A 25,314-nucleotide genomic window follows, 5' to 3' on the forward strand; every position below is an offset into this window, starting at 1 on the left:
AAAGGTCCCAGGAAACAAGGGAGTTGTCATCCTGATATCCAATAAAATAAACTTTCAACAAAAATTTATCAAGCATGATGAAGAAGGACACTTCAAATTCATCAAGGGGGAAAAATCCACCAAGAGAAAAATCTCAATTCTGAACATCTATGCACCAAATGCAAGAGCACCCAAATTCACAAAAGAAACTTTACTAAAATTAAAAACACATGTTGAAACCCACACAATAATAGTAGGAAATTTCATCACCCTACTCTCACCAATGGACAGATCATGGAAACAGAAGCTAAACAGAGACACATTGAAACTAAGGGAGGTTATGAACCAAATGGATTTAATAGGTATCTACAGACTATTTCACCCAAAATCAAAAGAATACACCTTCTTCTCAGCACCTCATGATCCCTTCTCCAAAACTGACCATATAATTGGTCACAAAACAGTCATCAACAGATACAAGAAGCTGAAATAGTACCATTCATCTTATCAGATCACCATGACCTAAGGATGGTCTTCAGTAACAGCAAAACCTACAGAAAGCCCACATGCACGTGGGAACTGAACAACTCTCCACTCAATGATAACTTGGTCAGGGAAGAAATAAAGAAATAAATTAAAGACTTCCTGGAATTTAATGAAAATGTTGGGACAAATTTATGGGACACAATGAAAACAGTGCTAAGAGGATTGTTCGTAGCACTAAGTGCCCTGGTAAAGAAACTGGAGAGATCTTACACTAAAAACTTAACAGCACACCTGAGACCTCTAGAACAAAAAAGAAGCAAACTCACCCAAGAGGAGTAGAAGGCAGGAATCAGGCAAACTCGGGACCAAAATCAACCAAATAGAAACCAAGAAAACAATACAAAGAATCAACAAAACCAGAAGCTGTTTCTTTGAGAGACTCAACAAGATAGATAAACCCCTAGCCAAACTAACTAAAGGGTCAAGAGGCAGTATTCAAATTACTAAAATCAGAAATGAAAATGGAGACATAACAACAGAAATGGAGGAAATTAAAAAACTCATCATATCTTACTATAAAAGTCTATACTTAATAAAACTGGAAAATTGAGATGAAATGGATGGTTTTCTAGACAGATGCCACATTCCAAAATCAAATCAAGACTAGGTAAACTTTCTAAACAGGTCCACATCATACAAGGAAATAGAAGAATTCAATAAAAACCTCCCAATCAAAGAAGCCCAGAGCCAGATGGATTTATTGCAGATTTCTACCAGATCTTCAATGAAGACCTGATACCAATTTCCCTCAAACTGTTCCATAAAATAGAAACAGGAAGAACACTAAGTTGTTCTAAGAAGCCACAATTACTCTGATACCTAAACCACACATGGTACTGGTCCAGAGACAGACACATTGACCAATGGAATAGAATTGAAGACATAGAAATAAAACCACACATTTATGGTCACGAGCTTTGACAAAGACATCAAAAATATACAATGGGAAAAAAGCATCTTCCATGAATGGTGCTGGCCTAACTGGCTGTCTCTATGTATCAAGAATAAAAATAGACCCATAGTTGTCACCTTGTACAAAGCTCAAGTCTGAGTGGACCAAAGATCCCAAAATAAAACCAAATACACTGAGAAAGTGGGAAAGCACCTTGAACTCATTGGCACAGGGTGCCTTTCCTAAACAGAACTTCAATAGCTCAAGCTCTAAGATCAAGAATTGATACATGGGATCTCATGAAACTGGAAAGCGTCTGTAAGGCAAAACACAAAGTCAATAAGACAAATCAGCAACCTACAAATTGGTAAAAAATATTCACTAACCACACATCTGATAGAGGACAAATATCTAAAATATATAAAGAAGTTATTCACTAAGAAAAAAAAAAAACATCCCAATCAAAAAATGGGGTATAGAACTAAATCAAGAATTCATAACTGAGAAATCTCAATGATGTTCATAGTCCTTAGTGATCAGAGAAATGCAGATCAAAGTGACCTTGTAATTCCACCTTACACCAATCATAATGGCTAAGATCAAACTTCAGGTGATAACACATGTTGGATAACATGTAGAGAAAGAGAAATACTCCGCCATTGCTGGTGGGGTTGCAAACTGGTACAACCACTCTGGAAATCAATCTGGAGTTTCCTCAGAAAATTGGAAATACCTACCTGAAGACCCAGTTATACCTCTTGGGAATGTACCCCAAAGATGCCCCAACATGTCACAGAGGCACATGTTCCACAATGTTCATAGTGACCTTATTTGTGATAGCTAGAATCTGGAAACAACCCAGATGTCCCACAACAGAAAAATGGATACAGAAAATATGGTTCAATTACAAAATGGAATACTACTCAGCTATTAAGAATGAGGACATACTAAGTTTTATAGGCAAATGGATCTAACTAGAAAAATATCATCCTAAGTGAGGTAACTCAGACCCAAAAGTACTTGCATAGTACCTACTCACTAATAAGTGGATATTACCCCCCCCCAAAAAAGTACAGAATACCCAAGGTACTGTCCACAGAACTCTAACAAGTGGGGAGGGATGGAGGTACCTCAGAGGGGAAGTGGCTGGGGGTGGGTAGTGGATCAAAGAGGGGACCCTGAACTGGTATTGGGTGAGGGAAAGTTACTGAAGCCCTGAGGGCCAGCAGAAAGGATATAAACAGGCAATCTCAGGAAATAGGAGGTTCCTCCAGAATGCACCAGAGACCTGGGAGACTCTCAGGACTCAAAGGGACCTTAGATGAAATATCTAATAGAAGTCAGAGGGAACTTATAGAGCCCACCTCCAGCAGGAAGAAAGGATATCAAGTAAGGGATGGTGTTGCCATTCCATAGTCACACCTCTGACCCGTAATTGTTCCTGTCTGAAAGAATTACAAGGATGAAAATGGAGAGGAGCCTCAAGAAAAGAAGGTTCAGAGACAGGTTCAAAGTAGGATCCAGCTGAAGAGTAGGTCCCAAGGCTTGACACTATTCCTGAGGCTATGGACAACTCACATAAAGGGACTTATCATGACTGTCCTCTGAAAGACCCAGCAAGCAACTGAAAGAGTCAAATGCAGATGTTTGCACCCAACCAATGGACAGAAGCATCTGACCCTTGTTGTGAAATTAGGGAAGGGTGAAAGAAGTTGAGGAGAATGGTGTTCCGGTAGGATGACCAGCAGTCTCAATTAACATGAACTCCTGAGATATCTCAAACACTGGGCCACCAAACAGGCAGCATATACCTGCTGATATGTGGCCCCCAACACACATACAGTAGAGGACTTCAGGGTCTGTGTTCATTGAGAGATGATGCACCCAACCCTTACAAGACTGGAGGCCTCAGGGAGATTAGAGGTCAGGTGAGTTAGAGGGTTGGGGACATTCACATGGAGATAGGGGGATAATGAGGAGGTATGGGATGTAGAACAGTTAGATGGTGGATGCTGGGTGAATAAAATGTGGAGTGTAAAAAATAAAATAATTTTTAAAACTCATAAATAAAATGGGGGACATAAATATAGATACAGGTAATCCAGAGAATCTTAAAGACACATTTTATAAATCTGTACTCTACCAAGTTGGAAAATCTTTAAAAATTTTTATTTTTCTTTTCCTAATAGATACCACTTGCCAAAGGAAATCAAGATCAAATATTCAATTCGAATTGACTTATGACTTCTAGTGAAGTAGAAACAGTTATTAAATGTCATCTAAACAAAGGAAAACAAAATGAAAAAAAAAAAACATAGTGAGAATGTTTTAATACAGAAATCTACCAGACAGAAAATTAGAGTTAATGGCAATACCCCTCAAATTATTTCATAAGATATAAATAGAAACAATAATGCCAAATTCATTTTATGAGGCCATAGTTACCCTGTTGCTGAAACCACTCAGCAAAGAGAATTACAGACCAATTTCCCTTATGAACATAAATGCAAAAATACTCAATAAAATACTTTCAAACCGAAGTATTTGCAACGAAAACTAAGAATACATTAAAAAGATCAAGTAGGCTTCTACCCAGAGATGCAAGGATGGTTATTATATGAAAATCAGTTATTGTAATCCACCATATAAACAAACAGAAAGAAAAAAATACCCACATGATCATCTCAGTAGATGTAGAAAAAACCCTTGACAAAATTCAACTTCCATTAAAAAAAAAGTCATAAAGAGTTTAGGGAAAGAGAGACTTACACAAACATCATAAGGGCAGCTTACAGCAAGTCTACAGCCAAAATCAAATTAAATTGGGACAAATTCAAGGCAATTTCTCTAAAATTGTGAGCAAGACAAGAATGTCTACTATCTTAATATCTAGTTAATACAGAATTTGAAGATTTAGGTAGAACACTAAGGCAATGAACAAAGATAAAAAATATACAGATTGGAAAGGGAAATGTTAAAATATCTTTATTGGTAGGTGCTAGGATAATATACATAAGTGATCTTATGAATTCCATCATAGAACCTCTATATCTGATAGTCACTTTCAACAAAGTAGCTGGATAAAGATTAACTCACAAAACCAGCAGCTATCCAATGAAGATCTGAAAACAGAATCACCACCTGAAAATGCAAGCACCACCTACCACATTTGGCAGAAACAACATAAAGTATCTTGGGATAATTTTCAAAAAGTATTTTTAAAAAGACGTGTGTGATAAAATAAACTTCAAGGCTTTGAAGCAAGAATTTGAAGAAGATAACCAAAGATAGAAAGATTCCTCATGCTCATAGATCAATAAGAGTAATATAAAAAGGGTCACCCTACCAAAAGCATTCTATACATTCAGAGCAAACCCAATCAAGATCCCCATACAGTTTTGTCCAGAGCTTACTATTGGAAAACAAACAAACAAACAAACAAACAAACATAAAAACAAAAGTGGAATAATGAAAATCCTCCTGAATAATAAAATAAATTTTGGATGTCCCACAATTTCTGGTCTCAAATTGTATTATAGAGCTGTAGAGAAAAATCTGCATGATATTGGCATAAAAACAGGCACATTGACAAACTGAATTGACTTGAAGAACCAGGAATATATCCACATACTTGTGGACACTTGAATTTTGATAAAGAGGGCAGAAATATGCACTTTAATCAGATACCATCTTCAACAAATGGTTCTAGTGCAGCTGTATTCCTGTATGTAGACAAATGCACATATATCCTTACTTATTACCCTGCTCAAAGCAAAAGTTCAGTGGATCAAAGATCTCAACATACAACTGGATTCACTGATCCTCTTATAATACAACAAGATTTTCTCAACAGAACATCAATAGTTCAGGAACTATAATCAACAATTAATAAATGAGACCTCATGAAATAGAAATTCCTTTGCAAGGCAAAGGACATTGCCATTTGGAAAAGACAGCAGTCTATGGAGTGGGACAAGATTTTTACCAACCCTACATCTACTGTAGGAGTAATATCCAAAATATAAAGAAATCAATAATTTACATATCACAACAATCTTAGCATATCAAACCCATAACACAAATGACATCTCATTTTATGGAGTATGTGGAAAAAGGGGGAACACTCATTCATTACTGCTGAGAGTGCAAACTTATATAGCCACTATGGAAATCAGTATTACACTTACTCAGGAAGTTGAGAGTCAATCTCCTAAAAAATCTAGCTATACCAGTCTTGGGTATATACTCAATGGTAGCTCTATTACACCATAAGTACACTTTCTCATGTTTAATCCTGTGTTACTCAGAATATTCAAAACAATAAACAACCTAGATATCCCTCAACAGAAGAATGCAACATGAAAATGCTGTACATGTATACAAGGGGGTGTCACTCAGATTTTTTTTTAATGACAATATGAAATTTGTAAACAAATGAATAGAACTAGAAAAAAACTCACCCTGAGTGAGGTAACCCAGATCCAGAATGATAAATATGTTCTCTTATATGTGAATATTAGCCATTAAATAAATAATAGCTAACCTACAACATATAGTCTCATGGAGGTAGAGTATAAAAGAGATGATGATGGAAGGAACACATAGATCTTCCTGGGAAGGGAAAATAAAATAGATATTATGGGTCAACTGGAAATCAAGTTGTGATGCACTTTGGAGAATCAGGTGGACAAAAGGAGAATAATTAGGGTTGAAGGAGGAAATGTACAGAAAGCATTAGAATGGAGGGTCAAAATGAGAGATTTAATGGAAACCTAATGTAGTGGAAAACATAGACTATCCTGAGTGACTAAGAACCAGATACTGGCTATCCCAAACACCTAGGGTGAAATCAAATACTGCTGATCTTAAACACATTAACAATAAAATGCCTCCTAATGATATTCAGCTATTCTTACAGTTTGGTGTCTTTAAAAAAAACTGTATTTATTTCATTCATGGAAATAAACTGTTATTTAGAGGTGCTAGAGTTGAATTTGTACTGTATCTATTGATGTTTTCTGAAATTCCTCTACCTTCCTATTAACAAAATAAGGTCAGTCTCAGGCAGAAGATCAACACAGTGTCTCTGCAGCCTGGATACTCACAGCTTACCTGTCTAGATTGCACTGTCCAGCTAAGTCTCTCTAGGCAGTCTCTATAAATGCTGGTCAGGGCAAACACAATAAATATATAACATAGGGTGTGATTTTCAAAATACAGTTGTGTTCCCTGTAAGATTTCTGAATTAGCAAAAAACCAGTGTGGGGAAACTACGCTCAGATTGTTGGTCAGAGAAACACAGCAAACTCCTCTCACCTGTAGTATTTTATGTCCTGATTGCTTCCAGAATGTGAAGGGGAGTGAGATCCTAGGGTTGATGCCATCAACTCTTTTAGATACAAGAGTTGGAGGAATTGAGCTGAAACTGACCTGCAATCCTCTGCTCTGAAGACTAATTTCTTTCTTTTTTTAATTTTAAAACATTTTAAAAATTAGATATTTTCTATTTACATTTCAAATGTTATCCCTTTCCTGGTTTCCCCTGAAAGCTCCCTATCCCCTCCCAAATTCCTCTGCTTCCCAATCCGGCTTCCTGGCCCTGGCATTCCCCTATCCTGGGGCATAGAACCATCACAGGATCAAGGGCATCTCTTCCCACTGATGACCAACTAGGCCATTCTCTGCTACAAATGCAGCTAGAGCCACGAGTCTGACCATGTGTTCTCTTTGGTTGGTGGTTTAGACTTAGGGAGCTCTGGGGTTTCTGATTAGTTCATATTGTTGTTCCTCCTTTGGGGGTCCAATCCCCTTCAACTCCTTGGGTACTTCCTCTAGCTCCTTCATTGGGGACCCTGTACTCCCTCCAGTGAATGGCTGTGAGCAGATATCTACTTCTGTATTTGTCAGGCACTGGCAGAGCCTCTCAGGAGATAGTATATCAAGCTCCTTTCAGCAAGCACTTTTTGGCATCCACAATAGTATCTGGGTTTGGTGGTGGTATATGGGGTGGATCCCCAGGTGGGGCAGAGTTAGAACTGGCAATTTGCAAATTCATCTGGAATAACAAAGAACATAGGATAGTAAAAATTACTCTCAAAAGTAAAAGAACTTCTGGTGGATTCAGCATCCCTGAACTCAAGATGTACTACAGAGTAATTGTGAAAAACACGGCATGGTATTGGTACAGTGACAGACAGGTAGATCAATGGAATAGAATTGAAGTCCTAGAAATGAACCCACACACCTACGGCCACTTGATCTTTGAAAAAGGAGCTAAAACCATTCAGTGGAAAAAAGACAACATTTTCAACAAATGGTGCTGGCTCAAATGGTAGTTAGCATGTAGAATTCAAATTGATCCATTCTTATCTAATTGTACAAAGCTCAAGTGGATCAAAGCCCCCCACATAAAACCAGAGACACTGAAACTTATAGAGGAGAAAGTGGAGAAGAGCCTCAAAGATAGGGGCACAGGGGAAAAATTGTGAAGAGAAAAACCAATGGCTTGTGCTGTATGATCCAGAATTGACAAATGGGACCTCATAAAATTGCAAAGCTTCTGTAAGGCAAAGGATACTGTCAATTAGACAAAAAAAAAAGGAAACCAACAGATTGGGAAAAGATCTTTATCAAACCTAAAACTGGTAGGTGGCTAATATCAAATATATACCCAGAACTCAAGAAGGTAGACTCCAGAGAAATACATAACCCTATGAAAAATGGGGTACAGTGCTAAACAAAGAATTCTCAACTGAGGAATAACTAATGGCTGAGAAGCACCTAAATAAATGTTCAACATCCTTAGTCATCACTGAAATGCAGACCAAAATGACCCTGAGATTCCACTTCACACCAGTCAGAATGACTAAGATCAAAAACTCAGGTAACAGCAGGTGCTGTCAAGGATGTGGATAAAGAATACTCCTCCATTGCTGGTACAATTCTGTTGGGGGTTCTTCAGAAAATTGGATATAGTACTACCAGGCAATCCAGCAATACCACTCCTGGGCATATACCCTGAAGATGCTCCAACCTGTAATAAGGACACATGCTCTACTATCTTCATAGCAGCCTTATTTGTAATAGCCAGTTGCTGGAAAGAACACAGATGTTTCTCAACAGAGAAATGGATACAGAAAATGTGGTACATTTATACAATGGAGTACTACTCAGCTATTAAAAACAATGAGTTTATGACATTCTTAGGTAAATGGATGGATTTGGAGGGTATTATCCTGAGTGAGGTAACCCAATCACAAAAGAACACACATGATATGGACTTACTGATAAGTGGTTATGAGCCTAGAAGCTTGGAATAGCCAAGATACAATTCGCAAAACACATGAAACTCGAGAGGAAGGAAGATCAAAGTGTGGATTTTTAGAACCTTTTTAAAAGTGGCAACAAAATTCCCATGGAAGGAGTTACAGGGACAAAGTGTGTAGCAGAGACAAAAGGAATGAGCATCCAGTTTGGTGTCTTATTGAGTCATAATTAGAGAGACATTTTCTGCATTAGATAGGAACAAATACAGATACCCATACCTAATACTTATGCATAAAGATCTTGCTATATAGATTTCAAAATGGTATGACCTGCATTCAGAGTTCAGGAAACCTTTTAGAACATGAAATAGAAAGTTTGTAAGAACTAGAGGGGAGGAAAAACACCAGGAAAAGGAGGCCCTCTGAATCAACTGGGGAAGGAGTATATGAACTCACATGAAGCAGCAAGAACAGAGCATATATTGTTCTGTGTATATATTATAGATTTAAAATTTCCATTTATTTTGGGGGGACCACTGTCTAAGTAAGTAAATGAGTATTTGTTTATTATGCCTTTTCTTGGGGCTCTTTTTATTCTGTTGGTTTACCATATCAAGTTCCAATGTGATATTTTTTATCTTTCTGTAGTTTATTTTCACCATGTTTGGCTTGAGGGGAGTAGAGGGAGAGAAAAGTGTAGCTAAGATATATTGTATGGGAAATGAATTTGTGTTTAATAAATGAAATTTTATAAGAAGAGATCATAAATTGAAAACCCCTATTTTCTTTTCACATCTGGAGATAGCTACCCATATTTTGTGATTATAACTTGTCTTAGGATTTTATTGCTGTGAATATACACTATAACCAAGGCAACTCTTATAAGGATAACATGTAATCACATCTAGCTTACAGGTTTAGAGGTATATTCTATTATCAGCAAGGCTGATAATAGAACATGACTGTCCTGGCATTCATGATACAGAAGGAACTGAGAGATCTACATTTTCATCTGAAGGCCACTAGGAGAAGACTGGCTCCCTCATGGTTAGAAAGGAGTTCTCAAAGGCCAGCCCCACAGTGATACACTTCCTCCTACTCCAACAAGGCCACACCTCCTTGTACTGCCACTCACTATGCCATGTATATTGAAATCACTATGTAGCTGACTGTTATTATAATATGGAAACTTTATTTGTTAATTTGTTTTATGAACTATGTCTCTGATATATGTCTATCTAGATATCTATAACCTGTTCCTCAAATCTTAACTGTCCTTCAAATATTAATTCCTTTTATATTCTTTAGAAGGTATTTTCCACCAAAACCACAACCTATTCAGTACATTTTCTCATCCTCTATGTCTTTTTACTTCGTTGTTTTCTATAAAAGTTTTATTTACCTTGGGCAGCATTATCATGTTCAGGATTTACAAGTTCATTCTATTTTCTGCACAAGAATGTAAGTTTCATGAAAACACCATACATGAATGTACAAGGGAGTACCTGGCATATAATTTCATAAATGAATTAGAATTAAGTGATCTTGTTCAGTACTATTCATATTTCCAATATGTTAACTGGCTGGTGTTACTGTCATTATTTTATTCTCTGTAGAAAAATTAATTAATTTTAAATTATTATAAAATTATTGTATTTACAATATTAAGATTATAGAACAATATTCTAAAATCTGAAATCCTATAGTAAGAACCAATTTTGTATATGAAAATAATAGAAATGCTAACACTGTAGAACCTGGTACTGTCATTGTCAAATGATATGTGTTTCTTAAATTTAAGTATGTTTTCTATAGTATAACTTCATGGAGAGAAAATTCTTGATTTTTAAGGTAAATGACTCAATTATTTGTTAAGATAAAGCATTAAGAATGAAAATGTTAGTGACACTGCAAACATGAGAAACACTTTCAGGACAGCAGAGGAAAGACTATAAAAAGATGCTACCTTATTAAAGCACCATAACTGTCAGGTCAAAATCACCCTTTTCAAGATTCTGAAAATTAACCAAACCTTTTTAACTATCCCCCTGAGTATACTTTTAGAAATAGCTACAACTAGAAGAGCTGGTAATATTTAAAGTTGCCCTTTTATTTTCCATAACTTTCTTACTCCAAATTCCTTAGAGGGATAGCAATTTCACATTAGCTGTGACAATCTCTAGGCCCATAATGGCTAGAGAGGAGAATGAATAATGACACGGATGTTCCTCAACTTGTGTCAGGCTTACGGAATGCTCACCTTCTGGCTGCTTGGGCTGCTCACTAAGCCTTTATTTGACATGATTTAAGATTGTTTTGTGAGAGCAGCACTCACCTCATTGCATCATAAAAAATTCAGTTTGTAGACAGTTGAGGTGGTAAAGCCATTTGGGGCAAACAGAAACAGAAGACTGGCCAAAATGCTACGAGAGAGAGAGAGAGAGAGAGAGAGAGAGAGAGAGATCCACAGCATTTATTGAAAGATCTGACATAATATAAGGATTTTAAAATGCAGCATCTATATGTAGAGCTTTATATGACCTGAAGACACTCTAATATCTCAAATTTGATTGGCCTTGATATGTTATCCAAATAGAATATAATGGTTACAATAAAACTTATGGAAGCTGGGACCTTTGAGTGGTTTCATGACACATCAACAAGCTTCAGGAAAATGCGAGAGATGTGAGAGACATATCTCCCTAAGGCATTTAAAGATACGGTCTTATAACTAACTACTTACTCCATAATCAAGATACAGCTTTCCATGGTCACATACAAGAAAGAACAAAAACTTGGCCAAATCAGTGCAGAAAAATCACCCCACCAGTAATTACAATCATATTAATAATAATAAAAAAGATAGGGAAAGATGTGAATTTTGCAGTAATGTTAATATTTTAATTAAAACTATTGCTTGTTGGTAAAAATAAAAAAGCAATTAAAATCATACAATAAGTCAGACCACTCATATACAAGGATAACATTAGATAGTACTAAATGTTCCTAAACAAGTCTGGACAGTAAGTTCCATAGAAAAAATTTCAACTCATCAAAAAGTTTGTTCAAAAAGCTAAGGGAACAGATGGAAAGCAAAATATAGCTCACATATAGTATTGTATTTACAGAGAAATTAAAATTATTTTTAAAGGCAAACTGAAATAAAGGCAAACTTTGAAAATCATTCAGTTTAAAATTAAATAAGTAAGTTAAAAGGATAATGAATTTATACTAAGAGCAGAGTCAGCATACATTCAAAAACTCAATGGATATGTAACCACAGAAGATAGAGACCATATTGATGGAATATTAAATAAAGCCATTGCTGGGAATTTTCATCAAGGTTTCAATTACTAAAAAACAAAACAAGCTTTTGTAAGGCAAAGTGCATTATCAATAAGATAAATCCGCAGCTCAGATATTGGGAAAGTAACTTCACCAATCCTATATCTGACAGAGGTCTAATATCCAAAGTTTACAAATAACTCAAGAAGTTAGATAACAATACAAATAACTAATCTAAAAAATGAAATTCCACCTCACATTTCAGAATGGCTAAGATCAAAAACTCAGGTGACAGAAAATGCTATTGAGGATGAGGAGAAAGAGGAATACACCTCTATTGCTGATGGGATTGCAAGTTGGTACAACCACTCTGGAAATCAGCCTGGAGGTTGCTCAGAAAATTTGGCATAGTATTACCTGAGGACCAAGGTATAACATTCCTAGGCATATACCCATATACCCAAAAGATGCTCCAACATATAACAAGGACACAACAGCCTTACTTATAATAACCAGAAGCTGGAAACAACCCATATGCCCTTCAACAGAGGAATGTATACAAAAATAGTGGCATGTTAACACAGTGGAGTACTACTGAACTTTTCAAAACAATGACTTCATGAATTTCTCTTTTTTTAATTAGATATTTTCTTTATTTACATTTCACATATTATCTCCTTTCCTGGTTTCCCCTCCTAAAATTGCCTATCACCTCCCCTCTCCCTGTGCTCACCAACCTACCTGCTCTGACTTCTTGGTCCTGGCATTCCCCTACATTGGGGCATCAAGCCTTCACTGGACGAAGGTCCTCTCCTAAAACTGATGACCAAAAAGGCCATCTTCTGCTACATATGCAATTGGAGCCATGGGTCCCACCATGTGTTTTCTTTGATTGTTAGCTTAGTCCCTGGGAGCTCTGGGAATACTGGTTAGTTCATATTGTTGTTCTTCCTAGGGGGCTACAAATTCCTTCAGCTCCTGGGTACTTTCTCTAGCTCCTTCACTGGGGACCCTGTGCTCACTCCAATGGTTGGCTAAGAGTGTCCCTCTCTGTATTTTTCAGGCACTGTTAGAGCTTCTCAGGAGATGGCTATATCAGGCTCTGTCAACAAGTACTTGATGGCATCCACAATAGTGTCTAGGATTGGTGAATGTATATGGAATGGATCCCTACACGGGACAGTGTCTGGATGTCCTTTCCTTCAGCCTCTGCTCCATACTTTGTCTCTGTATCTCCTCCCATGGATATTTTGTTCCCCATTCTAAGAAGGACAGACTTCATGAAATTCTTAGGCAAAAGGATGGAACTAGAAAGTATCATCCTGAGTGAGGTATCCCAATCACAAAAGAATACACAAGGTTATGCACTCACTGATAAGTGCATTTTAGCACCAAATCTTGTAATACCCAAGATACAATTCATAGATCACATGAAGCTCAAGAAGGAGGAAAATAATAATAATTAAAATTTTTAAAAAGTACCCATGGAGCTGAAGGGGTCTACAGCCCTAAAGGAGGAACAACAATATGAACTAACCAGTACCCCCAGAGCTTGCATCTCTAGCTGCATATGTAGCAGAGGATGACCTAGTCAGCCATCAATGGGAGGAGAGTTCCTTGGTCTTACAAAGATTATATGCCCCACTATAGGGGAATGACAGGGCCAGGAAGCAGGAGTGGGTAGAATGGGAAGCAGGGGGAGGGGAGGAGTGTATAAGGTATTTTGGTAGAGGAAGCTAGGAAAGGGGATAGCATTTGAAATGTAAATAAATAAAATATCTAAGAAAAATAATAAATTCTCAAAAAATACTGTCTTCCAATAAAAGAAAACAAATGCATTTCTAAATTAGAGAAACAAAATATTCCCCTTGATTAACCCACTTTATGAATATAGTAAAATAATGATACTTCAAGAAATATTGAGAAAGTTTTCTTCAGCAAATTTCTCTGGCAAGGGACCACATCCAAAGACTTTCTAGGTATACATGACCTGGCTGGAATGCGTACACAACCTAGATTGTACTATGATCTGGCTGGAATACAGACACACCTTTAGTAAACACCTTTAATCCCTAATAGTAAAGGTAAATTTAGTTTGTAGAAGAATGGACACAGTCATGTGTGAAAGTGAAGTCTAATTGAGGGGCAAAGTGACAAATTATAGATTGATTTGACAGAATGAATCAGAGATGGGATACACCCAACTCACAGGTGAATAGCACAGGAAAGAGAGCCTACTAAAAGAGCAGTGAAGGAGAGAGTGTTCAATTCAATTCAAATTCAATTCAATTCAATTTAATTCAATTCAATTCAATTCAAATTCATCTCAACTCAACTCAATTCAACTCAACTCAACTCAATTCAATTCAATTCAATTCAATTCAATTCATTTCAATACAATTCAGTTCAGTTCAGTTGTGTACAGTTCAGTTCAGTGCAGTGCAAGGCAGTGTGAAGCAGTTTGATTTGTAGCATTCAAAGCAGTCTTTTCAAGCAGAGCAATCCAGTCAGAATCCAATAGAAGCCAATTTGAATCAATCAGTTTGGAAGTAAGTTTGAGCCAAATAAGCTGAATTGGACTAGCCAGTCAGAGTTCAGAAAGAGCTAAAAAGAATGAGTTCATTCAGTAGAAAGTCTCAAAAGCTAAAACATTTTATGACTATGTTAGCAGATGGAGGTTAGAAGCTGAAGCTTTCAGGCTTTAGTGTAGCAGATTAGATTTTATGGTGGCTAAAAGCTTCCAGATTTATGGCTAGGTATAGTTAGAGATGTTCTGGGCTTAGCCCAAACCATATACTCCCACAGTTTGGGTATGGCTTTCATCTCCTCACTTCATAGGAGTAAATAAATGCCACATTTACATTTATAGTATAATATAAAATTATACAGAATAATTCAAATACACATGGGGAAGCAGACTAATAAGACAAGCAGCTTAGGAAAATGTTAAAACGTAGATAAATATTTGGTTGAGACTACTATTTGATTAAACAGAAATATAAAAATAGCTAACACTCCAGTGATGAAACATATAAAGATCAAATTTTATGGAGCACAGTAACACACATGTAAATTCATAGTGAGACGGATGAGATAGACAGATTTCATGTCAGGCTTCAAATTGGTAGTTAAGGAGAATAGGCCACAATCTCTGTTTCCAAGATCTGGGCAATTCCAGGCAATTCCAGGGAAGTCAGTTTCAGGGAAAAACCCCAGGCTTCAGGTAACTAGTCAGAAGCTGCCCCACCACTTGTCCTGAGGTAATAAAGAGTTAATAATAGTTTCCAGATTTCCCCAGTAACAGTTTCTAGCCCCAAGCCCTCATAATGGTTCTGGAATTTCCATAGTGATGGATGCAACAGATTAAGATGGAGGTCAGCTACCCCAGCATATTGTGCTTTCAATAGGGCTTGAAAGCTCACTTTGGGGTCTCTCTATCTTGGTAATGGGAGATCCAGCATGCTGGACTTCTACTGAACAAAACACTCTTCACTTTTACATACTATTTTAGTCTGAGATATCATTATTCAGAAAATCTTGGGCCCTTACAATATAAAATTAGAGAAATACCTGAAAAATTTTGAACATGTGAAATGTTCAGAAATGAGTGAAATGAGTCAGAAATGAATATCCCAACTTTATACATTAACTAAAATCCATAGAAGACTACTAATTAAATACCACAGTAAACAACTATTGTTCAAAAAAAGTCATAATGTAAGAGTAAAACAAGGAAAAAAGACATAAAAATGGATCTAAATGCTAGTTTATTAATATAATTAAATGTCAATGACTAAATATTACAGCAAAAGACAGAGACTATAATAGATAAAAGTATTTTGTGTGTATAATAGACATATTTTAAATTCAGACACACCAAAATATTAGAGTAAATTAATTATATATCATTCAAATAGCAACCTAAATATTAATGGAATTGAAATTTAAAAAAGTATCATACTACAGAAAGAGTTGCAGTTAAACTAGAAATAAAGACAAATTAAAAGGGAAAGTATCAATCTATCAGGATGATATAAAAGAAAAACGAAGACAAACATAAAAGTTGAGAATTGGAAATTTCACAAAAAGAATGGTGCCATGAATGAGAATCAAAATTCCTCTCATTGCAAAGTACTGAAGGACAAATGCCAGGCTGTAAGTAAAGCAGTAAGTTAAGTATTAAAAGGATGAAAGCAAAAGATTGAAATAAATTATATTTTCCAGAAAGATTATACAGCAAAGCTATGTACTTTAAATGGCAAAGTAAGAAGAAAAAGTATATGGGGGCTGAAGAAGTTTCATATAGTAAATAAAAATTATATAATGTAATTCACCAGCATGGGCTGTTCTTTGAATTATTTATATTATCTGTTCTGATGGATATAAGGTAGAATTTCATAGTCTTTTTAAATTTTGTATTTCCCTGATAACTAAGGATGTTGATCATTTCTTAATGCACTTCCCTGCAATTTGGGATTTCTCTGTTGAAAATATTTTGTTTAGCTTTGTATCCCATTTTTAATTGGGTTATTTAGTATGTTGGTGTCTAATTTCTTAGTTATTATGGTATTCATTTGAATTTTTATTTATAATCTACATATAAAATGAATATGCATTATTACTTTCTTCTTTTATGCCTTGTCTTGTTTAATATAGTTTTCACAAATGTTTTATACATTGAAGCTTTATGAGATAAAATCTCAAATGTTTATGCCATAAATGAAGTTACTATGTCAAGTGGCAGGCATATTAACTAATTAGACTATAGGGAATCTATCACAGTATAGAATTTATAATAAAACATTATTTATATTTATATACAAATTTTATTTTTAGTCAAATATTAAGATTTTTTATTTATTATCATATAAATATAAATTATAAGTTTATGAGAAAAATACAAATTTTCAAAAATCACTTACACATCTTTTGAAAAGGAAAAGATAATTTGAAAATTTAAGAAATATTCATAGAATGTCATAGAGTAAATTTGAATAATTTTAACACTTTTGTAAAGACTTGAACACTGAAAGTTATAAAATATCATTAGAGATAACAAAAATTAATGAAAAATTAACATATGTGCATGGATTTGAAGATTTGATGTTACTAATATGGCCTGAGTCTAAGACATTTATTGCTGTAATCAATCAATTCCCCACCAAGTGCCAATCATTGCAGTTTAGATAAAATCAATATAGTACCAGTAGAATATTAAAAGAAATTTAGATTATCTGTGCATCCTAACTATAAACTTAATAAGTTTAGAATAATAAAGAATAAATGCTCTAGGATGAATATAATAATTTAAATTACTGAACTAGGAAGGAAGCTTAATGAATGACAACCATTATCTATGGCAATTTTTTAACAAGGATGCTATGAAAAATCAATGATGAAGAAATCATATTTTTAGCAAAGTGAGATCAGAAAATATGGAAAAAAAGTCCTATGGAGCATAATACATGGCTGGAATGTCCTTATGTTGATGATAGTATTGTAGAAGAATAAATGTGATTTGGATTATGATTTGCTTAATATCCATAATTGAGGCAGAGATATCACCAGAATTAATAATTTCACTATTTGGTGAACACCCAAATGATTGGAAATATTGTTAAAATAATATCCCATCTACACATGCTCATAAAAACTTTATTCCTACTCACCATATATGAACAAGCACAGATTTCTAACAGTACATGCATAATTAATCATCCGTGTTCATAAAGCAGAGAGATATGTTTTTGCATAAGCAAAGACTTTAATGCAGATGGTAACAACATGAGTATATTGAAAATATACTAAATTAAAGAAAGAGAGCTGCAGCCAGCTGCATGTTTTATGGATCCATGTACATGCAGCACATGGAAGAGACAAATCCAGGGATACAGGTCATATAAGAATATATTTCATGGCTTCACACAGGGAAAATGAGAGTTGCATCAGAATTCTGTTCCACCAATTTTATCTTAGCTAGAGAGCTGTGGTAGTTACACAATGCTGTACATATGTTGAAAAAATCACTGAAGTGTGCACTCTTGTTGATTCTTCAAAACTGGATCGTAACTCCTGACAATAGTCTGAAAACTTATTTGTAATCTTCTGATTTTTTTATCAACTCAAGGAACATAATCCAAAATTATCAAATCTGCTTTAATTTGCAAAATATACTGTACAATACTTAATCTAGTTCTAATTGGTGAATTATTATTTTTAGAACATGAATAAAAATTAAATAACTTATATTAAAATAGTGTGAGATTAAACATGGGTTACTACATATTTCTAGTGTGTTTCGGAGTCATTTTATGATATTGGCATTTGGGCATCCTTAAATTTTCTAAAATTGCATTAAACTATACATATCATTCTAGTAGATTGTAATTTCGCATGTTGAAAGCATTTCCAGGAAAAACAATATTAGTTGCAGAAAAAGGAATTTGCTCCACAGAAAGCTGATAACTATTTTTGTATACACCATTGATACAAAACAACCAGTCAATCTTAGACATTATGACAAGACAAAACCTAAAATTAGTAGGAATATAGGAAGGAGAAGAAACCCAGTTCAAGGATCCAGAAAATGTTTTTAACAAAATTGTAGAAAGAAAAGCTTTGCTAATTTCAAGGAGATGTCTATGAAGGCACAAGAAGCACATAAAATACCATATCATTGTAACAGAAAAGAAAGTCACTTTCCAAATAGTAAGCAAGTACTAAACGTACAGAACGAAGAAAGAATATTAAAAGTTGCAAGGGAAAATCATGAGGTAAGATAAATACAGACCTATAAGAATTACACATAACTTCTCCTTGGAGACTCTAAAAGTCAGAAGTACTTGGACAAATGAGCTGTAGATTCTAAGAGACCACAGATACCTGCCCAGACTGCCATATCCGGTAAAACAGTAAATCAACATAGATGGAAAAGATAAGATATTGTATAATAAAATTAAACAATATCTATATACAAATCCAGTTTTATAGAAGGTACTAGTAGGAAAACTTAAACCTAAGGGAATTTTTCCCAACAAATCACTGGAAATAAATAATCTGACACCATCAATATCCCAGGAAGTGAAGGACAAACACACTTACACACACTTATACCACCACCACCACCAAAAATAACAACATAATAGCAATCAATAATCATTTGTTGCTGATATATGCCAGTATCTGTGTTCTCTATTCCTCAATAAAAATTACAGACTAACTGAATGAGGAAACAGGATCCGTCCTTCCGTGAATCCAAGAAACATATCCCAACATCAAGGATAGATACTACCTCAGAGTAGAGATTGGGAAAAAAAAATGTTCTAAGCAAATGGGGCTAAGAAAGAAGCTGGTGCAGCCAATTGTATATCTAACAAAATAGACTTCAAACTAAAAATAATTAGGAAAGGTGAAAAAGTACACTATATACTAATAAAACAAAATTTCATTATGATGACATTTTACTTCTTATCATCTATACACCAAACACAAGGGTGTTCATGCTTGTAAGTGAAATACTACAGCTTAAATCACATATCGATTCTCACACACTGGTATTAGAAGGCTTCAATATGCTACTCTTACCACTGCACAGGACATTGAGACAAAAACTAAACAGAGAAATATTGCACCTAATAAATAATACGAAGTAGATATTTACAGAACACTCCATCTAAACAACAAACAAACAAAAAACATACACCATCTTAGTGTCTTATAAAACAAACAAACAAACAAACAAACAATCATTATCCAAAATCCACTAATTCTGTTAGCACAAATAAGTCTCACTTGACACAAGAAAATAAAAGTAACTTTCTAAGACAACTAAAGTAGATCAAGTGCATAAAAATTTGAAAGGAAGAATTAAGAGTGTCACTATTCTTTTTTGTTGTTGTTTGTTTGGTTGGTTGGTTGGTTTGGTTTTTTGAGACAGGTCTTCTCTGTATAGTCCCTGGCTCTCCTGGAACTCACTTTGTAGACCAGGCTGGCCTCGAACTCAGAAATCTGCCTGCCTCTGCCTCCCAAGTGCTGGGATTAATGTAGTGTGCCACCATGCCCAGTAAGTGTCACTATTCTTAGCAAATATGATACACAAAGAACCAAAAAAATTCTAGCAAGGAACTCATACAGGTGAATACCTTCAGCAAAGTATCTGAATATGAAATCAACATAAAAAAATCATTACCTCTCACTTGTAAAAATGGCAAATGGTCTGAGAAAGAAATCAGGGAAACAACACTCTTTACAATATCCACAAATAATATAAAATATCTTGGTGTAATGTTAATCAAGCAAATAAGTCTTAAATACCAAAAAGCTGAAGTCTCTGAAAGAAGAAATTAAAGAAGGCATCAGTAGATGGAATAATATCCCATGATCATGGATTTGATAGATCAACAGAGTAAAAATGGCCATCATACCAAAAATAATCTACAGATTCATTATAGTTTTAATCAAAATTCCAACACAATCTTTACAGACCTTGAAAGAAAAAAATCTCAGCATCATATGGAAAAACAAACAAACAAAAAACCACCACAAACAACAACAAAGAAAAACAGGATGGCTAAAACAATCCTGTCTAATAAAAAATACCTGGGGGTACCACTATCCTTAATTTCAAGCTGTATTATAGAATAATAGTAATAAAAACAGCACAATATTTGCATAAAAAGATGCAGAGTGGATAATCAAAGGAATAGAATCAAAGACCCAGAAATAAGCAAACACACCTACCAATATTTGATTTTTGACAAATTAGCCGTATTGATTTTATAGTGGCTGTATAAGTTAGTACTCCCAACAACAATGGAGAAATATTCTCCTTTTTCCATATTTTTGCAATGTATGTATCTTATGTTGACATTGTGCCTGAAATATAAGTCATTAACAATACAACTATAAGTTAGAAAAATATTATAAAGTTTGCTTTATTCTACATTATAGACTTGACATCAATTATATACTTCTAAAATATGCTAATTTTATTATATTAAAGAAGAAAGGGAGAAAGAATGAGACTGGAAAATGGGAGATAGTGTTGCCAGAGATGAGTAGAGGGAAAGAAAGAGATGGGGGATGATGATAGATTGATAGTAGATACGTAGATTGATTATTAGATCGATAGATGGATGAATGGATGGATGGGTGGATAGATACACAGAGAGTTAGAAACAGAGACACAGAGAGATAGACAAAGATATACACATACAGCGTGACAACTAGAGTTGCAGAGTGAGAGGGTCAAAGACAGAAACAGAAAAATAAATAAATTTATGTGTTCGAGTGATACACATTCTGTTCCTTAAAATAAAGACCTATCTACTCTGAAATTTGTACTTCCTTGAATTCATGCTACAAAATCTTAGTTTTAAACTAATTGTGAAACTATTTTTTTCAATTTTAAAAATTACATTAAAAATATGTTCATGCCTACACTATAGGGCAGGAAAAGGGAATTTATGGTTTGTAATGAACTCTAAAAGAGACCTTTTTTCCCCTCTACTCTGACCTTTCATCATTCCTGTCTTGTTAGAGAAACTGGGATGTTTGACTGAATACATGACTGTCAATGAACAGAACACCTCAGTTTTGGATTACTAATCTTTTGACTGACAATATACAACCAAATGCAAATATGGCTTCCAGATTGCCCAGAAATCCTTTTGTTCATCACCTTGCTTCTTCTCCATGGTCTTTGAAAACTTCTAAAGCACTTTATTATTATTATTGTGATGGTTTGTATATTCTTGGACCAAGGAGTTGCACCATTTGGTTGGAATAGGGGTGACCTGGTTGGAGTAGGTGTGTCACTGTGGGTATGGGCTTAAGTCCCTCACCCTGTCTCTTAGAGACCAGTCCAAGTAGGAGAGCTTGCAGGCTACAGAAGCAACAGAGCTACTGGTACAGGGTCCTTTCAGGCCTTCATCCTCAGGCAGGAGGCAGAGCTGAGCCCCAGATCTCTGTGCACCTTCCATGCCAGAGGAAAGCTTGACTGTTCTAACCCTGGGACTCAGGAGAGAGTTGGACTCCCAGGTGTGCTGACAGAAACTAACACAGAGAATCACAAGATGAACAAGCTCCAGCCAGAGACAGCTAGAATATCTATCACCAGAGATTACTAGATGGCAAAAGGCAAATGTAAGTATCTAACTAACACAAACCAAGACCACTCTGCATCATCAGAACCCAGTACTCCCACCACAGTGAGTCCTGGATAACCCAACACACCTGAAAAGCGAGATTCAGATTTATAATCATACCTCATGATTCTCATAGAGGATTTTAAGAAGAGCATTAATAACTCACTTAAAGATATAGACGAGAACACTGCTAAACATGTAGAAGTACTTAAAGAGAAGCACAAATATCTTAAAGAATTACAGAAAAACACTGCTAAACAAGTGGTGGAATTGAACAAAACCATTGAAGATCTAAAAAGGGAAGTGGAAACAATAAAGAAAATGCAAAAGCAGACAACACTGGAGATAGAAATCCTAGGAAAGAAGTCATGAAACATAGATGCAAGCATCAACAATGGGATAAAATAGAAGGAATAGAGAATCTCAGGTGTAGAAGATTCCATTGAAAACATGGACACAGCAATCAAAGAAAATGCAAAATGCAAGGTTTCTAACTTACATCATCCAGGAAATCCAGGACACAATGAGAAGACCAAACATAAGGATAAAAGGTATAGATGATAATAAAGATTTTAAACTATAGGGCCAGAAAATATCTTCAACAAAAATTATAGAAGAAAACTTTCCTAATCTACAGAAAGAGAGGCCCATGAACATACAAGAAGCCTACAGGACTCCAAATAGACTGGACAAGAAAAGAAATTCCTCCTGACACATAATAATCAGAAGAACAAATGCACCAAATGAAGATAGAATATTAAAAGCAGTAAAGGAAAAATGTCAAGTAACATATAAAGGCAGGCCTATTAGAATTACTCTAGACTTCTCACCAGAGATTATGAAAGCCAGAAGATCCTGGACAGATGTTATACAGACCCTAAGAGAACACAAATGCCAGCCTAGGCTACTATACCCAGCAAAGCTCTCAGTTACCATAGATGGAGAAACCAAAGTATTCCATGACAAACCCAAATTCACACAATATCTTTCTATGAATCCAGCCCTACAAAGGAAAATAAAGGAAAACCTCCAACACAAGGAGGGAAACTATGCTATAGAAAAAGCAAGAAAGTAATCCTTCAACAAAACTAAAAGAAGAAAGCCACAAAAACATAATCCCAACTTAAACAACAAAAATAACAGGAAGCAACAATTACTTTTCCTTAACTTCTCTTAATATCAATGGACTCAATTCCCCAATAAAAAGACATAGACTAATAGACTGGTTACACAAACAGGACCCAACATTTTACTACATTCAGGAAACACAACTCTGGGACAAACACAGACACTACCTCAGAATAAAAGGCTGGAGAAAAATTTTTCCAAGCAAATGGTACCAAGAAACAAGCTGGAGTAGCCATTATAATATCGAATAAAATTAACTTTCAACCTAAAATTATCCCAAAAGAAAAGGAGGGGCACATTATACTAATCAAAGGAAAAATCTCCCACAATGAAATCTCAATTCTGAATATTTATGCTCCAAATGCAAGGGCATCCACATTCATTAAGAAAATATAGTAAAGGTCAAAGCACACATTGTACCTCACACAACAATAGGGGGGACTTCAAAATCCCACTATCATCAATGGAAAGATGCTGGAAAAAGAAACTAAACAGAGACACATGGAAAATGATAGAAGTTATGAAACAAATGGATTTAACAGATATCTACTGAACATTTTATTCTAAAACAAAAGGATATATGTTTTTCTCAGTAACTCATGGAACCATCTCCAAAACTGACGATATAATTGCTCACAATACAGGCCTCAACAGATATAAAAATACTGAAATTATTCCATGCATCTTATCAGATCACCACAGACTAAGGATGATCTTCAATAATAACATGAATAATAGAACACCAACATTCATGTGGATGCTGAACCACACTCTACTCAATGATAATTTGGTCAAGGAAGAAATAATGAAAGAAATTAAAGACTTATTAGAGTTTAATGAAAATGAAGCCATAACATGCCCAAACTTATGGGACACAATGAAAGCAGTTCCTAGACGAAAACTTTTAGCTTTGAGAGCTACCAAAAATAAACTAGAGAGAGCAAACACTAGCAGCATGACAGCATAACCTAAAAGCTCTAGAATCAAAGGGAGCAAATTCACCCAAGAGGAGTAGACAGTGGGAAATAATCAAAATTAGGGCTAAAATTAACCAAGTGGAAACAAAAAGAACTATATAAAGTATCAACCAAACCAGGAGCTTGTACTTGAGAAAATCAACAAGACAGATAAACCCTTAGCCAGACTACCTAGAAGGCACAGGAACAGTATTCTAATTAACAAATTCAGAAATGAAAAGGGAGACATAGCAACAGAAACTGAGGAAATCTAAAACATCATCAGATCCTACTACAAAAGGCTATATTAAAAAAAACTGGAAAACCTGGATGAAATGGATAAAATTTTCTACACAGATACAGGTACCAAATTTAAATCCTTATCAGATTAATGATCTAAACAGTCCCATACCTCCTAAAGAAAGAGAAGCTGTCATTAATAGTCTCCCAATCAAAAATCCCAGAACCAGATGGGTTTAGTGCAGAGTTCCATCAGACCTTCAAAAAAAACCCTAAATCCAATTCTCGTCAAACTATTCCACAAAATAGAAACAGAAGGTGTTTTATCCAATTCATTCTATGAAGCCACAATTACTCTGATACATAAACTACACAAACTCCCAAAAAAGAATTCTAACCTCAGAACAATTTCTGTTGTGGGTATTGATGCAAAAATACTCAACAAAATTCTTGCAAACACATCAAAATGATCATCCATTATGATCAAGTAGGCTTCATCCCAGGGATGGAGGGATGGTTTAATATACAGTAATACATGAATGTAATCCACTATATAAATAAAGTCAAAGACAAAAACCACATGATCATCTTGTTAGATGCTGAGAAAGCATTTGAAAAACTCCAACACCCATTCATGCTAAAAGTATTGGAAAAATCAGGAATTCAAGGCCCATACCTAAATATAATAAAAGCAATATATAGCAAAACAGTAGCTAACATCAAACTAAATTGAGAGAAACTTGAAGCAATCCCACTAAAATCAGGGACTAGGCAAGGCTACTCACTTTCTCCCTACCTTTTCAATATAATACTTGAAGTCCTAGCCAGAGCAATTAGACAACAAAAGGAGATCAAGGGGATACAAATTGGAAAGGAAG

The sequence above is a fragment of the Mus pahari genome, chromosome 2, assembly GCF_900095145.1.
Source record: "Mus pahari chromosome 2, PAHARI_EIJ_v1.1, whole genome shotgun sequence".
Lineage (NCBI taxonomy): Eukaryota > Metazoa > Chordata > Mammalia > Rodentia > Muridae > Mus > Mus pahari.